Below are 16,946 nucleotides of genomic sequence, written 5' to 3'. Positions count from 1 at the left end.
CCCCTCCCCCAAGTCCCTCCTTCCCTACCTTTTATCTTAGCCTGCTTGGCACACCTTCCTCATATCTGAAGAAGGGCTTATGCCCAAAACGTCGATTCTCCTGCTCCTTGGATGCTGCCTGACCTGCTGCGCTTTTCCAGCATCACATTTTTCAGCTCTATATTTATGAACCCTCAATTTAAAGCTAGGTCCCCTTGTGCTAGCCAGTACCATCTGAGGAAAAAGGCTCTCAATGTCCACCCTATCTCACCCTCTGATTATCTTATATGTCTCAATTAATCACCTCTCACCCTTCTTCTCTCTAACGAAAACAGACTCAAGTCCTTCAGCCTTTCCTCATAAGACCATCCTTCAATACGAGGCAACATCCTGGCAAATCTCCTCAGCACTCTTTCCAATGCTTCCGCATCCTTCCGATAGTGCGGCCACCAGAACTGTATGCAATGGTCCAAGTGCGGCCGCACCAGAGTTTTATACAGCTGCAGCATGACTTCATGGCTCCGAAACTCAATCCCTCTACCAATAAAAGTTAACACATAGTCCCGCCTCTTAACCACTTGATCAACCTGGGTGGCAGCTTTCAGGGATCCATGTACATGGACACCAAGATCTCTCTGTTCATTTGCAGTACCAAGAATTTTATCTTTACCTCAGTATTCTGGATTCCTGGTACTCCTTCCAAAATGAATCACCTCATACTTTTCTGCATTAATCTCCATTTGCCACCTCTCAGCAGTACTCTGCAGCTTATCTATGTCCTTCTGTAACCTGCACCATCCTTCCGCACTGTCCACAACTCCACCGACCTTGGTGTCATCTGCAAATTTGCTAACCCATCCTTCTATGTCCTCATCCAGGTCATTGATAAAAGTGACAAACAGCAGTGGCCTCAAAACAGATCCTTACAGTTACACTAGTAACTGAACTCCAGGATGAACATTTCCCATCAACCACCACCCTGTCTTCTTACAACTAGCCAATTTCTGATCCAGTCCACTAACTCACCCTCAATCCCATACCTCCATATTTTGTGCAATAACCTACCATGGGGAACCTTATCAAACGCCTTACCAAAATCTATATACACCACATCAACTGCTTTACCGTCATCCACTTATTTGGTCACCTTCTCAAAGAACTCAATAAGGTTTGTAAAGCACGACCTATCCTTCACAAAACTGTGTTGACTACCCCCAATCAAATTATTCCTTTCTAGATGATTATAAATCCTATCTCTTATAACACTTTCCAACACTTAACCCACAACTGAAGTAAGGCTCACTGGTCTTTAACTTCCAGGGTTGTCTCTATTCCCCTTCTTGAACAAGGGGACAACGTTTGCTATTCTCCAGTCTTCTGGCACTATTCCTGTAGACAATGACAACATAAAGATCAAAGCCAAAGGCTCCACAATCTTCTCCCTAGCTTCCCAGAGAATCCGAGGATAAATCCCATCCATTCCAGAATACTTATCTATTTTCACGCTTTCCAGAATTACTAACACCTCCTCCTTCTGAACCTCAATCCCATCTAGTTTGATAATCTGCATCTCAACAACATTGTCTTTTTCCTCTGTGAATACTGAGGAATATTTTCATTTTGTGCCTCTCCTATCTCCTCAGACTCCACGCACAACTTCCCACTACTGTCCTAAACTTACTCTTACCATTCTTTCATTCCTAACATACCTATAAAAAGCTTTAAGGTTTTCCTTGATCCTATCTGCCAAAAACTTCTCACGTCCCCTCCTGGCTCTTCTTACTTCTCTCTTTAGGTCCTTCCTCGCTAACCTATAACTTTCAAGCACCCTATCTGAGCCTTCACATCTCTTCTTTAGATAAGCTTCATTCTTCCTCTTGACAAGCGATTTAACTTCTTTAGTAAACTATGGTTCCCTCGCTCGACCACTTTCTCTCTGCTTGACAGGTACACACTTGTCAAGGACACGCAGTAACTGTTCCTTGAACAAGCTCCACATTTCAGTTGTGTCCATCCCTTGAAGTTTCCTTCCCCATCATATGCATCCTAAGTCTTGCCTAATTGCATCATAATTGACTTCCCCCCAGCTATAACTCTTGCCCTGTGACATTTACCTATCCCTTTCCACTGCTAAAGTAAACGTAACCAAATTGTGGTCACGATCACCAAAATGCTCACTTACCTCCAAATCTAACACTTAGCCTGCTTCATTACCCAGTACCAAATCCAAGTGTGGCCTCACCTCATGTTGGCCTATCTACATACTGGGTCAGGAAACCCTCCTGCACACATTGGACAAATGCTGACCCATCTAAGGTACTCGAACTATAGTGTTTCCAGTCAATATTTGGAAAGTATTGGAAAGCATAATATCTACCCTGTCACTTTCGCTCCTATCCAGAATCATCTTTGCAATCCTTTCCTCTACATCTCTGGAACTTTTCAGATGCCCACAGAAAGCTTCCAAGAAGGTGACCTCTCCTTTCCTGCTTCTAACCTCAAGCCATACTACCTCAGTAGACAAGTCCTCATCAAACATCCTTTCTGTCACTGTAATACTGTCCTTGATTAACAATGTGTGGAAGGGCCTCTTTTCTTTACTCTGCACTCAGGCCAGTGTTTGGGGTTCAGCAATTACTGTGGTGTTCCCTCTCCAGCCAGCTGTAAAACTTCAAAGACCCAGAATGCCGCACTAGGGCAACTCCGCTGGAGAGAGAGAGAGCGCTGAACTGAACTCCCTATTTAAAGCCTGACCAGCGAGTCAGAACTAATCTCCACACAGTAATCACGACTGCCACCAATGCCTGGGCAATTCCCTTTCTTGTTGGTGGGACAACGGCCACCTGGTACTTACCCACTCAGACAGTAATCCGGAGAGAGAAAAAGAGAAATCAAACTACTTATCCTGGCCAGCAATCCCCCTTGAGTGGGTGGTTCGAATCATCCAGATCACCTATTGGTCCTTGACACTGGAATTATAGTCTGGGATCTGTTGTGAGCTCAGCCAGAATTGGTGTACCCCGAAGGACCACAGACAGACTCAAATATGAGCTCAAAATTACCAGTGAACTTTATTGTAGAAAGAATTCAACTTGCCCAATTCATATAATGCTTTGAAACTTATACTCTACACTATGATATAAAATCTAAGAAAACTGAAGCAGACACAACATAAATCTTTAACCTTACACAGTTTACAGGGTACTCATACTTTAAGAATTACTCAACCACCCTCCCCCCCATGCCTAACCAACTACTCCAGAGCATGAGTGTCCCAGGCCTGAAAAGGGTTCTTTCAGTCACAGAGGGACTTGTTGCTTGTCCGGTGGGCCCCCTCTCTGCCTCGGGTGTTGTTGCAAACTTCTGAAGTCTGAGGTCGCAGACAGGGCCGATGTCTTCAGCCCCGAAGGCTTTGTGTGCAGAGATGCAGTCAGCTCAGAGCGAGGAGAGTGAAAAGGAAAAGAGCCCTGATAGCTGGGCCTGCTGCCCCCTTTACTCTTGTGATTCCAAAGGGCCAGTTGGCTCTACCCCTCAGGTAACTCCATCTCACGAAGCATCTCCGGTGATTGCTGGGGCCGGTTTAATCTCACCATTTGTGGAAACAAAAGGGTCAATACCATCCCAAATTCACTTAACTGAAGTTTTGATGACTTCATGAAGCCTCCCAAACTGTTTTCAGATTAAAGTAAATCATTATCTCATGAACTAGATAGACTCCATTGTTCACAGTTTTGATGTTCATTACCATTTCTATGCTTGTCCCTTGATATGATGTCTGGCGGGTGGCGTTTTGTTGGTCGAGTTGTCTCATATCTCTGAGGATCTCCATTCCCAGAAGAAGGTGTGCCTTTACTCTGTCAGGCCTGCTGGGAAATTCTGCCTGCACAGATGCCAGGTTGACTAGTTTTTCACAAAAAGCCATTTTCTTTCAGTCTTTCCTTTTAAAACTGGGAATTGCCCTGAAACTGCTACAACTGCCACACCTCCCCCTCTTTTACCACCATTTCTGTTCTTACTGAAACATCTAAACTCTGAAGCCTGCAATAACCATTCCTGTCCCTGCTCTATCCATGTTTCTGAAATTGCCACAACATCAAAGTCCCAGATACTAATCCATGTTGCAGGTTTACGCACCCTATTCCGGATGCTCCTGGAGTTGAAGTAGGCACACTTCAAACCATCTTCCTGCCTGCCGGTACACTCTTGCGACCTTGAAACCTTATTTAAGACCTCACAACTCTCAACCTCATGTATACTGGAGGTACAATTCAGGTTCCCATCCCCCTGCTGAGTTAGTTTAAACTCTTCCAAAGAGCATTCACAAATTTGCCCCCAGGATAATTCTGGTTCAGATGTACACCATCCCATTTGTAGAGGTTCCACCTACCCCAGAATGAGCCCCAATTATCCAAGTATCTGAATCCCTCCCTCCTGCACCATCCCTGTAGCCATGTGTCCAACTCCTCTCTCACCCTTTTCCTCAGCTCGCTAGCAAGTGACACGGGTAACAAACCAGAGGTAAAAACTGTTTGTTCTAGCTTTAAGCTTCCACCCTAGCTCCCTGAATTTCTGTCTTACATCCCCATCCCTTTTCCTACCTGTGTTGTTGGTGCCTACGTGGACCACGACTTGGGGCTGCTCCCCCTCCCCCTTAAGGATCCTGAAAACACAATCCAAGACATCACAGACCCTGGCACCTGGGAGGCAACACACCAACTGCAAGTATCTCTCGTTGCCACAGAATCTCCTATCTGTCCCCTTAACTATGGAGTCCCCATTGACTAATGTTGTACTCCTCTCCCACTTCCCTTCTGAGCAAAAGGGACAGACTCTGTGCCAGAACTGGCTGAAGATTGGTATCTGTAATGCTAGGGACCACTGGAAGAGGCCGAGATGCATCATCCACTCGGCACTTCTGGTTGAAGATTGCTGCAAATGCTTCAGCCTTACCTTTTGCACTGATATGTCGGGCTCTTCCAACATTGAGGATGAGGATATTTGTGGAGCCGCCTCCTCCAGTGAGTTAATTGTGCACCACCATTCACGACTGGATGTGGCGAGACTGTAGAGTATAGATCTGATCTGTTGGTTGTGGGATCGCTTAGCTATTTGTCATTTGCTTAAACTGTTTTGGCATTGCATATTTGACTAATTTACTGCCCACGCAGCAAGGTAGGAAAGTCATTATTCCCTTCACCTCAAAAAATCGCCACCTACTGTCCGTATCACAGTCCAGTGGCTTGTGTGGCACTGAATATGGTACAAAACAGCCGAATGAGGAAGATGGGATGAAAGGATGTTTTTTTCAACTTTTGTGCTCTTGTATCTTTTGCCATTCTCTGAGATTTTATTGCTGAGTCTCTGCTTCAGTCCCCACACATGAAGTGACTTATCTACTGCTACTGGAATATTACAAGCAGCAGGCTTGTGATTTTGCCCTTTGCGTTCATGAGTGTTCAAAATGTCATCAAAATGTGCATAATATTTCAGAGAGACAAACAGTTGATCCTAACCTCATTGAAGACTGGTGCTGTGTGAAGAAAAACCATGAGTATCATTATTCTTCAAATATTGGACAAGCAGTTAATACACAGCATGTAGTGATTGAATTTGAGGCTCGTCATTGCACCAAACATGCATTCCAAGTAGAATAAAAATTCAATCTCCTCACTGACTGAGAGCAAGTTCATTCTATGCCGTGTGTCAAAGTTAGAGATTTTTTACATTTTTAGTTTGGTGCACTATAGCCTTCTAGGGTGATTTTGTCTCCTTTTTACCAGCCACTTACACCATTAGACACCTTTTAATCTCCCATTGTCCCATAATAAAAGCTAATGAAAGAATGTATCAACTGACAGTCCATCTTATTTCATTGGAATTTCTTACTATGATCTTCCTTTGATTTTATATAGGTGAAAAAAGAAAAAAACTAATTTATTTAACTAGTTGGTTTTCCTGTTTCTAAAGTACTTCACAGAGAATTTCAACTTATTTTTACACGGAGTCTTTTTTGGATGAAGTTTGGCATTAATTAACTATAGTAGTGGTACCATCATTGAGATGGTATTCAAGGAAAAGCAGGAATATTATTTGAGAAATCTGTTTTTCATGCAGAGTAACTTTAATTCCTGGGCTGGTAACATTTTAATTAGTTATGATGTGACTTTTTATTTCAGTGGTCAGTCTACAGCCATGCATGCCTTAAAAAGACTTTTAAAATTATTTGTTTTGGTGTGTGATAGAGTTGGATCTGTCTAAGTTATTCCGAAGTGGTAGAACAGTTTGTACAGACATATGATGCATTAGAGTCCTGTTATACCTCTACAATAGAGAACCTTTAGACTTCCACATCCATTAATTACATTACAAAGATTCAAATGTTGATTTGCGCTGAAATAGCATTTAAAAGTTAACTCAAATTGTTTTCCTTGTTCTGGGTGAGATGTTATCATAAGGCTCCATCTGCACTTAAAAGATTTCATAACACCAGTTGAACAAACTCAACCGTCATTCAGCAAATGATCGGAACAATATTCCATTGCTCTTTGAATCCCTGCTGTGCATATTGTAAAGTCTGAAATGCTGAGGTTGTAATGGATGTGATATAAATATGTGTCTTTGATAGGTGTTTGGTCTTTTTATCATGGAAGTTTCAGTTGCACTGGAGTTTCAGGATATAAAACTGAATTATTATTATCAGCGTTCACTGCTGTTGACCACCCCTTTCCTGTGAGGGTGGCAGAAGCTATTAACAAAGAGTAAATTATAACAATGTCTACTCACTACATTAGTTAAGTTCACTTACGAGAGAATAGGAGTGCTGACAAAATTGATTTTATTAGAGGCGAGAAACCAGAGTTTGTAGAGATTATTTCCAGGTCCCAAAAGCACTCCCAGTAGGAAGCTGTCAATGATTTTGAGACTTTGATATGGATGGACCTTTGCTGGCATAGACTGACAGGTTTGCTGTTTAACAAAGGGTGACAGGTAGGCCATAGATACTAACGGGGCCAACCAGAGATCTTTCAACTGAGAAGAAGTAGGTGTCAGTAAAGGTTAAGAGAATCTAAATATAGAAGTGACCTTTCACCAAAGCTTTTTAAACTTTAAGTAAACAGTAGAAAACTTGGCATTGGCACTACGCTGGAAGTGGTGCTGTAAGGAAGAGATCCTTCCCTAGGTCATCTCCTGGCTGCAACCACATCCAGGTTTACAAGGAGGGCCTTTGAAATAACCCCACAAAGGCCGGTATCCCATCACCAAGTCACCCTTTATTTACAGGTAGAGAGTCATTGACACTGATCTAGCTCCCTCAGAGCCAACTTGGATTGAAAAGAGCCTTTGACACTCATTTTTATATCTGTCAGCCAGGGTTCCCTGATTGGGGCTGCTAGCCTGGTCAAATCAGGGAACTCATATTCTATGACATCTACCTGGCTGACCTCATTCCAATTAGTCCATTTCCCATCACAAGTGAAATTAAGCTGGAGGCTGTCTCTTTACACCTGCCTTCAAAGTTTGAATGGCTCTTTCTGCCAGACCATTGGATGATGGATGGTGTGGAGCTGTCCTTGTATGATGAATACCTTTTGACTTGAGGGAATACACAAATTCCCTGCTGGTAAATGATGGCCCTTTGTCTTTAACCAACACTTTGGAGAGCCTGTATATTACAAGAAATACATGCAGTTTTTCTATCATTGTCCCCGTGTTTGAACTCTATACTCATCCAGCCACTTTGAGTGGGCATTCACAACGACTAAGACCATTGAACCCAAGAAAGGACTGGCATGGTCGATATGTAACTGAGTCAAGAATTTACCCGGCCATTCTCATGAATGGTGGGGGGGTCCTTCTGGTGGTAATGTTTGTCCTTGTGGGCAGTCTGGGCACTGCCCTACCAACACGGCTATGTCTGCATCTCCTCCTGGCCACCAGACATAACTTCTTGCTGGCAAAGTCATTTTGGAAACTCCTGGATGACCCTGGTGAAGTTCAGCCAGTGTCTTGCTCCCCATAATAACATTCCATCCTGTACTGTGATCTGGTCTCTCTGGGTCCAAAAAGGTTTCAATTCTGGTAGGGGTGGCCATTTGATTTCCCCCATCGCCATTAGCTGTTTCAGTTTTGCCAGGACTGGATCTTTCTGTGTCTAAAGTCTGATATTGTCGGCTGTGACTGAAAATGTGTCCAGAAAATTTAAAACTATCATGGACACTTCCAGTGGCAGTACCATCCAGTGATGTATCTGCCATCCGGAGGCAGCTGGATGCATCCGCATTTGTCTCTTGGCCTCTTGGACAGTGTTCTATCTTGTATTATACACACTTAGTATTAGAGCTCACAGCTGAATTTGACCTGAAGCAATGGATGACACTGCCTTGTCCTTTTTTAAGTAGCCCGAGCAGGGATTTGTGGCAATTATTATTGCAAATTTATATCTGTAAAGGTATTTGTGGAACTTCCTGACTCCAAATATGACCGCCAAACCCTCCTTCTCTATCTGGGCTTATTTATGCTCTGGCATTAGCCAAAGTCCTAGATGCTTGTGCTAATGGGTATTCCTCCATTCGGCCACCTATAAGCTAATCCCCCACCTCCACCGATGCCATACAGGGAGGCATCACAAGTCAATACCAGATCTCACTTGGGATCATAGTGTGCCAACACCTTTAGAATATAGTAGCTGTTTCTTTGTTTCACTAAAGGCTTGGCTATATAACCATTTCCAAGGCTGACCTTTCTTAAAAAGAGTTGATGCCAAGGTGCCAAGATGGAAGCCAGGTTATGCATGAACTTTCCGTGATAGTCACGAGCTCTGGTACTGATTTGGGGCACCTTTGATTGTCCTCACTTTATCTTCCAATGAGTGAAACCCGGTCATATCAACATTGTAGACCAAGTCACTTGCGGTGTCTGAAACAAATTTTTCATTTCCAAGACATAAGTCCACCTGGGAGAAATGTCTAAGTACTATGTCCAAGTCCTCTAAGTGCTTCTCATTGGTCTTCCCTGTTATTAACATGCCATCTGGATAAATGGTGACCTGGGGTAGACCTTTGTAAAATGTTCTCCATAGTCCACTGAAAAATTGCACAGGCTGATGATATCATAAATGGTAGTCTTGTATATTGATACAAACTCTTATGGGTTTTAATTGTAGTGTACTTCTGGCAAACTAGAGGGGTTTGATGATTCCTTTGCTCTCCAGTTTTCTGGTTTCTGCCCCTACGTTTGCCCATAAGGCAAATGGCACTGGGCAGGCCATGCAGAATCATGGAATTGCTTCCTAGTCAACATTCAAGGTGGCCTTAGTTTGTAGTCTTTCCTGTAAATACCCAGCGATTTTTATTAGGACTTCACTTGGCAGCCATTTCCTAACCAAAACATGTTGAGCCAGTCTCGGTGAATATTTTGCAATCAATTCACCCCACCAAGCTCGGGCCTGGTAATCAGTGGTAACTGAATCAGCTGCTTCTCAGAAGAGACTGGAACTGAAGTTGTACCCTTAATCTGTAGAGAATCGCTGGTATAGATCCTCAGCTTGGCTGACGTCTTCAGCAAACTTAAGGGTTGGAGTCCAGAGTGAATGTTAAAGACTGGTTCCACAATTACTGATAGAGCTGCACCGGTATTGTCCTCCATTAGAACCAGGTGACCATTTAACCAAACAGTTATTTTGATTCTTTGCACATACTGGGCCCAGTCTTTGACAGCAGGATCAAATAAGTCAAGCTTCCCAAATAGTGGGGTGATGCTACAAAAGGTTACCACAACTCAAAGACAACTGTTGTGAGTGAATTTCTTCAAGAGTGTGCTTTTCTCTCATCATCACTGAAATAACTTCTCAGAGGCTAGTCTTCCATCGCCAAGTTACCCTTTATTGACACATAGAGAGTCCTTGGCACCGATCCCACTCCCTAAGAGCCAGCTTTGCATGAACAGGATGTCTGACATTTCTGGGTTTTTTTTGCATGGGGAGTCCTTGACTCTGGTCCAGCTCCCTCAAAGGCAGCTCTCAGATTGACAGAATGTCTGACACTCCCGTTTTCTTTGTCCTTTTTTCTTTTTTTTCTTTTTGTTTTGTTTTCCATTGCCCTCACTGCTGCCTAACTGCGGTAGTGCTTTTTTTTTCCCCCATGTTTGTGTGTGCAGACACTTCTGTTCTTATCTGTCAGCCGGGGCTCCCTGATTGGACACGATTAATAGCCTTAGGGAACTCATATTCTATGAAGTCCATGTGGCTGACCTCGTTACAATCACTACAACCTCTCAGCCTGCCTGGAATGCTGAACTCTAGCCTGCTCTGGGTGATCACCTGCAGGCAGTTTGACTGTCCCCATTGGATTGGGAATGAGGCTAATTAGAAACTGCCAGTTGGCCTTCTTTTCACTGGGGTTAACAATAATAGTGGGGACAGATAGCTTTACTGTCCGAACCTGCCTCGGCAAAATGCACAATGCTGAGAATGGAATTGGAAAGTTGTTTGACTGGCCAGTATTTTCAGACACCAGTAGTAGCCTGCAATCCAAATATTTAATCCAATAAGTCTGTTGAAATAATCTGCAGTTGTGAACCTTATTCAGTAAAAATGTGGAATGATCAGCAGCAGAGGTCAGTTTGTGTGATGGGATTTCCGTCTACCAGTTGGTGAACCATTAGGAGTTCCATATCATTTCTGTCTGAAAGGCATGAATACTTAGAGAACTGTTTTCAAGAAATACCCAAGTGTTTGTTTGTTTGACTGTGCTCCCAGTGATTCAGGATGGAATTCCTGTGGTGCTGTTAATGTGTGACTGACACACCATATTTAAGGATGGGATTGTGTTGATAAAAATTGCTATATGTTTATGATTTTGTTGATCTCCAGTCATCTTTGTTGTTTTGCATTCGCTGCTGTTGATTAAAGAAGACTGAGCCAGAGTAGTGGATGTAGCGTTGGATGTCCTAATCAATGTGGCCTTTTGCAAGATGTTGCAGTTGAAGCATGGGAAGTGCTTATATATTCCTTAAGTCTCTCCTTCAACATGAATGGAATATGGAATATTTAACTGACCAAATCTGTTCTCATTGGAAAGAAGAAGGCTAAGAGGGGATTTGATAGAGACATACAAGATGGTCAGAGGATTAGGTAGGGCAGACAGTGAAAGTCTTTTTCCTAGGATGATGACATCAGCTTATATGAGGGGGCATAATTACAAATTGAGGGGTGATAGATTGAAGACAGATGTCAGAGGCAGGTTCTTTACTCAGAGTGGTAAGGGTGTGGAATGCCTGCAACTCACCGTCATTAGGGAGATTTAAACAATTCTTGGATAAGCACGTGGATGATGATGGGATAGTGTAGTGGGACAAGCTGAGAATAGTTCACAGGTCGGCGCAACATCGAGGGCTGAAGGGCCTGTTCTGTGCTGTATTGTTCTATGTTCTATGTTCTAAGTCTGGGTTTATGAGTTTTGATGCAGTATTATCTGGAGGTGGGCTGAGTTTTGTTTGTAAGCAGAACTGAGGAGATCAGGAGTAATTTGCAAATCTGATACAGAGTGGGCAAAAGCAGTGCACTCATCCATGTACTGTAGATCCATGTGTATCTGTGGTGGTCAGGTTAGTTTTGGCAGGGAGGCAACTGAGGTTCAGGAGTTTTCCTGACGCCAGAGTACAGTTGATCTTTGAGTTGAGTAAGCACTATTTGATTGTAAGTTGAATGGGAGCTATCACATAGCCTTGCTTGAACCAGGTCCAGATTTTGAAGGCATTTGTTTCAGATCTCCCAGTCAAAGTTGAGCCGTTACGTTTCACAACTGGATCAGTAATTCATAAGGTGGGAAATTGGAAGTCATTACAGCTGTTTGTTGCTTACTCTCTGTTGATAATGTACTGTATATTTGCACTTTTGTGAAAAGTACTGGATGCCATGCACAGTTAACAGCTATGTCAGTACGTAGGCAAGGCAAATCACCAATGTTAAAAGCTGATTTGACACCAGCAGCACCATTTAGAAGCTCAGAGTTCCAGCTCAGAGGGTTTCATAACCTCCCACTGCAGCAACAGCAGACACGTTCCGCAGCTACAAAGACCTCTACCTGAGCTTCTGAAGACATTAACAACTACTCTTAAGGTTAGTTGCTCTTCAATTTTCTTATTATTATTGTTTTTGTACAGGTCTTGGGACTTGCATTGTTGTTTAAAGTTGGCAAAACCTAATAGGATAATGTGACTGACATTAAAGTTGTATTCTTACTGACTTTGAGGCTTCTGCACAAACCAATTACTATATGGCATATCTCCAGCAGTAACCATTCCTGGTGGAATGCAGCAGAAACTGGATTTCCGTCAGGGAGTGAGAATCCAAAATGGTGGATGCTTTGGGATAGTTTTGGTTTGTCTGTGGGGATTTTCAAACCTGATTGAAGACCAGGCAGCGGGTTTGACAAGCATTCAAGGACAGCAGGAGGATGTACTTGAAGCCACATCTTCGTGTCCCTCCATTCTTCCACCAACAACCTCCCAAAACCTTTATTCCTTTCCTCCTCTCTCTCCTCCACCACCTAGCACAGACCATAATGTCCTAATCCCTTTTATCACACCTATCCATTCTTTTCCTCCCACTGACTTGTCTCTTACTCCTTCCTCTGTATTCTTGAGCCCCTCCTTCTATTATCTCCTTTCAGTTTCCATCCTCATCCCTCAGTCTCACCTCACCTTCTCATGTCTGATATTTGCCCTCTCTCATTCCCCAGCAGGTTGTCCCCATTCACCCCAGAAACATTTCCTTCAAACTCCTGCCATCACCAATCAAACTGAACCCCTCCCTGCTGTAACACCCTTTCTCTGCCTTCTGCCCAAACTGTTCATTTCTTTCCCTTCTCCTCCACAACTCAGACTCACTCCTACCTCCATCCAATGCTAAGTGCCTCTCTACCTTTCCAATCCCATCCTACTCCTCCATCACCAATCGCCCTCATTTCAATATGATCTTCTCCCACCTCCCAACTCGCATTGCCACTACCTCCCCACTCTGACTCTGTGCTCTCGCCCTGCCAATCTTCCTCTGTAGCCCCCCTCACCCACCCACCCTGTTCTTGCACTGCATGTTTTCCCCCTGCTCTTGTCCTGCCTGTCTACTCACCTCCCTCATCTTCCCCTTTCTTACCTCTGGCAAACTCATCATTCTCACATGCCATTCTACATGCAGCTAGCTCTCTGATTCACCTCCCTGTCCTTCATTATGGGCTATGTCACTGGGAGAATGAAAGTGGATATGCAGCATTGCTGAGGTGGGAGGAGAAGGATGGAGGGAATGGTGCTCAGTGGGAGGCTGTATTTGTACTGGGTGCCCAGAGAGCAGTTCTGCTACTTGAACCTCAATGGTGTGCAAGATTTGGTGCTTCAATAAAAATGTCTTTATTAAGATAGACTAGCTGCTTCAGTCAGAACTGCAACCTGACAGCAGGAAATGGACTGCATTGTCAGTGGCTGTGAAGGTGACCATGGGAATGAACCTTTCATACAAGGGTTTTTTTGCAGGCTGGAGCAGTTTCCATCCTCCCATTTGAGCAAGGGAGGTAACTGAGGCTTTCCATTCAATGAAAGCTAACAACATGTCATTCTGTCTCAATAGAGAACAGCAGACAGAGTGGCCTTGCTGTGATTGCTGATGTCTCTGTGGTACAAGGTGTCGTGGTGCGAGCACGTTGCGTTGTGTACTTTGCAACACTGCCCTACGTTGGGGCAACTGAGAGGGCTTCCATTCTGTCACTGTCCAGCTGTTTCGAGGTCATAGGTAGTGAAACTGGCAGAATCCAGCATGATCTTCTGATTCTACTGCTCTGTGACACATTGCCATGTTGGCTATATTTTAACCGCCACAACAAACAAAAGTTGGCAATGAGTGCCCTCTGTATATGACCCATACTTCTGTGTGGAGTGCACATGATGAAAGCAGTGCTGCAACACACAGTGTAACCACACAGAAACGGGCATGCTATCAGACTGGTTCAGATGCCTGGCTTGCTCCAGGGGATCCCTACAGTACTGGGCTGAACAGACTTTAAAATTGCTTGTGGTCTGTTGCATACTGCATGACCTCACCATCACGAGGGGGTTGCCTTTACAGTATAAGTGATGAGAAGATTAGGAGGCAGGGGAAGCAACTTTGGCCTATTTCTAGTTAATCTGTCTGTGAAGAACGCAATGGGTGTGATGCCAGGAACCACAATAATTCTCCATTCACCAGCAATCCCACAGCTTAACTTCCCAATGTCACTGACAATCACAGCTTCTGCTTGGCTGCAATTTAAAGCCACCACAAAATAAACATTCCAAAACAAACCATGCCACAATGCAAACAAAAATTAATAAATCCACTTTAAATGTCTGTGTGCCTTCTTGTCCATGTTCGCCTTCTCATATGCAGTGTCAATGGCTGTATCATGACTGATGGAAAGCTGCCACCTTCCAGTGGAGTAGACTGCCGGCAACTTTCAGGACGACATTGAACAGCTCTGGGTCTAGAAGGCCCAGCTTTGAGCCAAGGTGCAGGCAGTGGCAATCTGCACAGGGGACAAAGGACAAATGTCCCCCCCCCGCCCCGCCCCGAGAAAGTGGAGCCACTTTGTCCTCCACATCACCACTCCTACTCCCTAAAGGCAGCACCTGAACAAACTGAGTGACTCCTCGAGGGCAGGTTGCTGGACTGCTATGACGTCCAGCACATGGTGTGCACAGCATAATCCACAATTTCTGTGACAAGCTTCTGGGGGTACTGCTGCTTGTGCTGCTTTGGAGCAATCAACAGTCTCATGGTTGAGCTCCCCTTGCATGGAGTTGACCATCATGCTCGGTGTTGAATCCTTGTACCTAGTCGGTGCTGGTCACCACCAGGGCAGGTTTCCCAGTTCACCAAGCAGTTTGGTTTATACACCCAAACAGTGTTCTACTGGTGGCTGCCCAATAAGTATTCTGAGACCAGTAATACATTTGATAGGACATGACATTTGAAGATATATTCACTGACTTTGACTACTCATGAAATGTCATCAAATGTCTTGTGGTACTATACCCAGATTCTTTGAGCTAGACCCGTGGCATTATTCTCCATCGCTATCTGCTCCCATTGCCTTCAGAGGGTGCGCCTGGAAGACTTCCTAGTCAAACATAGGAAGAGCTGTCAACAACTAAGGCTTCAGTGCCATGTTCTTATTGTTCATTGTTTCCCAGGTTGGATTCAATTCCAGAATAACTGTCAGCAGCTTTTATTATTTCTTTCGTAGAAGTGAATGTCATTAGCAAGCTCAGCATTGGTTGCCCATTCCTAAACATCCTTGCTAAGTCATTTCAAAGGGCAGTTAAGAGTCAGTCACATTGTTATGAGTGTGGAGTTATATGTAGACCAGACCAGGTAAGGTTGGCAGATTCCCTTCCCTGAAGGACATGAGTAAACCAGACAGTTTTTTTTACAACAATCAATTATTAGTTTCATGGTCCCAGTGCCATCCTATTTCAGCTGCCACGATGAGATAACAACATTTGCCTGGACCTCTAGATTACTAGTCCAGTCATATTCCCTTTATGCCGTCACTTTGTAATTACAATATACTTCACTTTTAAGAAGGGCTAGCTTTAAGTGGCACTAGATATTCATAATATTGTCCTCATCTGATTCACTCAGTCAATCAACAACTTTGTTACATTGCCTTGAAACTAAAATTATTGAAGTGAGCAGACAAAGCTGCTATTCTATCTGCACCACGCAAAGAACACAGGGTAATTGTGCATTTTTTCAGATTTTGTTGAATTTATTTTCTGCAGCTACATGAATTATAAAATCTTTGGAAGATCACTGCTGATCTAATTCAGACCATATTAATTGAAATGTGCTTTTCCTTTTAATAAAGTAATGTGTCTATACTTTTGCCAACATTTGAGTTTCCTTCAAGTGTTTCTCATTGTCATGGAGGCTCATTGATGGAAACTTTGGCTCGAGTTTCAGAACAAGATATATACTACACTCTTATTCACAGTTGTAAAAAAAATGTTTATTTCTGGTCTTGTCTAAAGTATATGGTATCATTCCTTAATCTGTTTCCAATTCTTATAGAACCATGGCAGAAAGTGCTATATCTCTCATTAATGGTATGTGACCTCAGTTTCATAAAAGGCAGAATGTTAGGTTTCCTAAATCCTGAACTAACTTATCTGTTCATGCCTACTAACTCAAATTGAAAGTCAGTTAATCATGAAGGTTACAAAAGCAAAGGAATGCAGGTTCTGGAGATGGGTAATAAAACAAAATGCTGGAGAAAACTTGGCAGGCCTGGCAGCTTCTGTGTGGAGGCAAAAAGAGTTGACGATTCAAGTCCAATATGTGTTGCCTTCTGTAATCATGAAGATGGTTACCATTAAAAGATATTCCAATGAATGTCATTGATGGCCCTCATGGGTTTCCAGCATTGCCCAACAGCCTTTTTACAAAACAGTGCAATGATTCATCTCCAATGGCTAATGTGATAACAGTGAGCTACATGTCAATAAAAATCAGTGTTGAAATTATTGAGAAGCTTACAAACTATACGCTTCTGAACTCTATTGTTGGTATATTGAAAGTAGATTCTTTCAAGTCAAGGAAATGTAATAATCGCATCGATTTTTTGAAAATAATTGGTTTATTGTGCAGACATTTTAAAAAATGTATTTTTGAATCAATAAGTAGACAATAATATAATGGAATTTTCCTTTTCAAGTAGTAGCAGCACAAACCCTGATAACAAAAGACCTTTTTACCATGAGGGAACAATCAGCTGAGAAGGCCTGTAGGCAATAGACAAGCTATTTTGGAAAAATAGTGTTGGTTTCCTTGCTCCTTTTAATTGGTGACCCACCCTCATAATGAATAGTAGTTTTAGAATTTAAGTACTCAAGTGACCCTGGACAATGTGCGATAAAATGTCTGCAACAACAAATCACAG

General features: G+C 43.2%; 1 protein-coding gene across 1 annotated transcript in view; it reads left to right on the top strand.

Moving 5' to 3' along the window:
• The window catches only part of LOC122561112 (adhesion G protein-coupled receptor A3), a 522,394-nt gene that overhangs the window by 111,119 nt on the left and 394,329 nt on the right, over positions 1-16,946 (top strand). The gene's annotated exons all lie outside the window — the stretch shown is intronic.

This window comes from Chiloscyllium plagiosum, chromosome 22 (genome assembly GCF_004010195.1).
Source record: "Chiloscyllium plagiosum isolate BGI_BamShark_2017 chromosome 22, ASM401019v2, whole genome shotgun sequence".
Taxonomy (NCBI): Eukaryota; Metazoa; Chordata; class Chondrichthyes; order Orectolobiformes; family Hemiscylliidae; genus Chiloscyllium; species Chiloscyllium plagiosum.
Note: the sequence above shows the minus strand (reverse complement) of the source record. Positions and strands in the feature narration are given on the sequence as shown.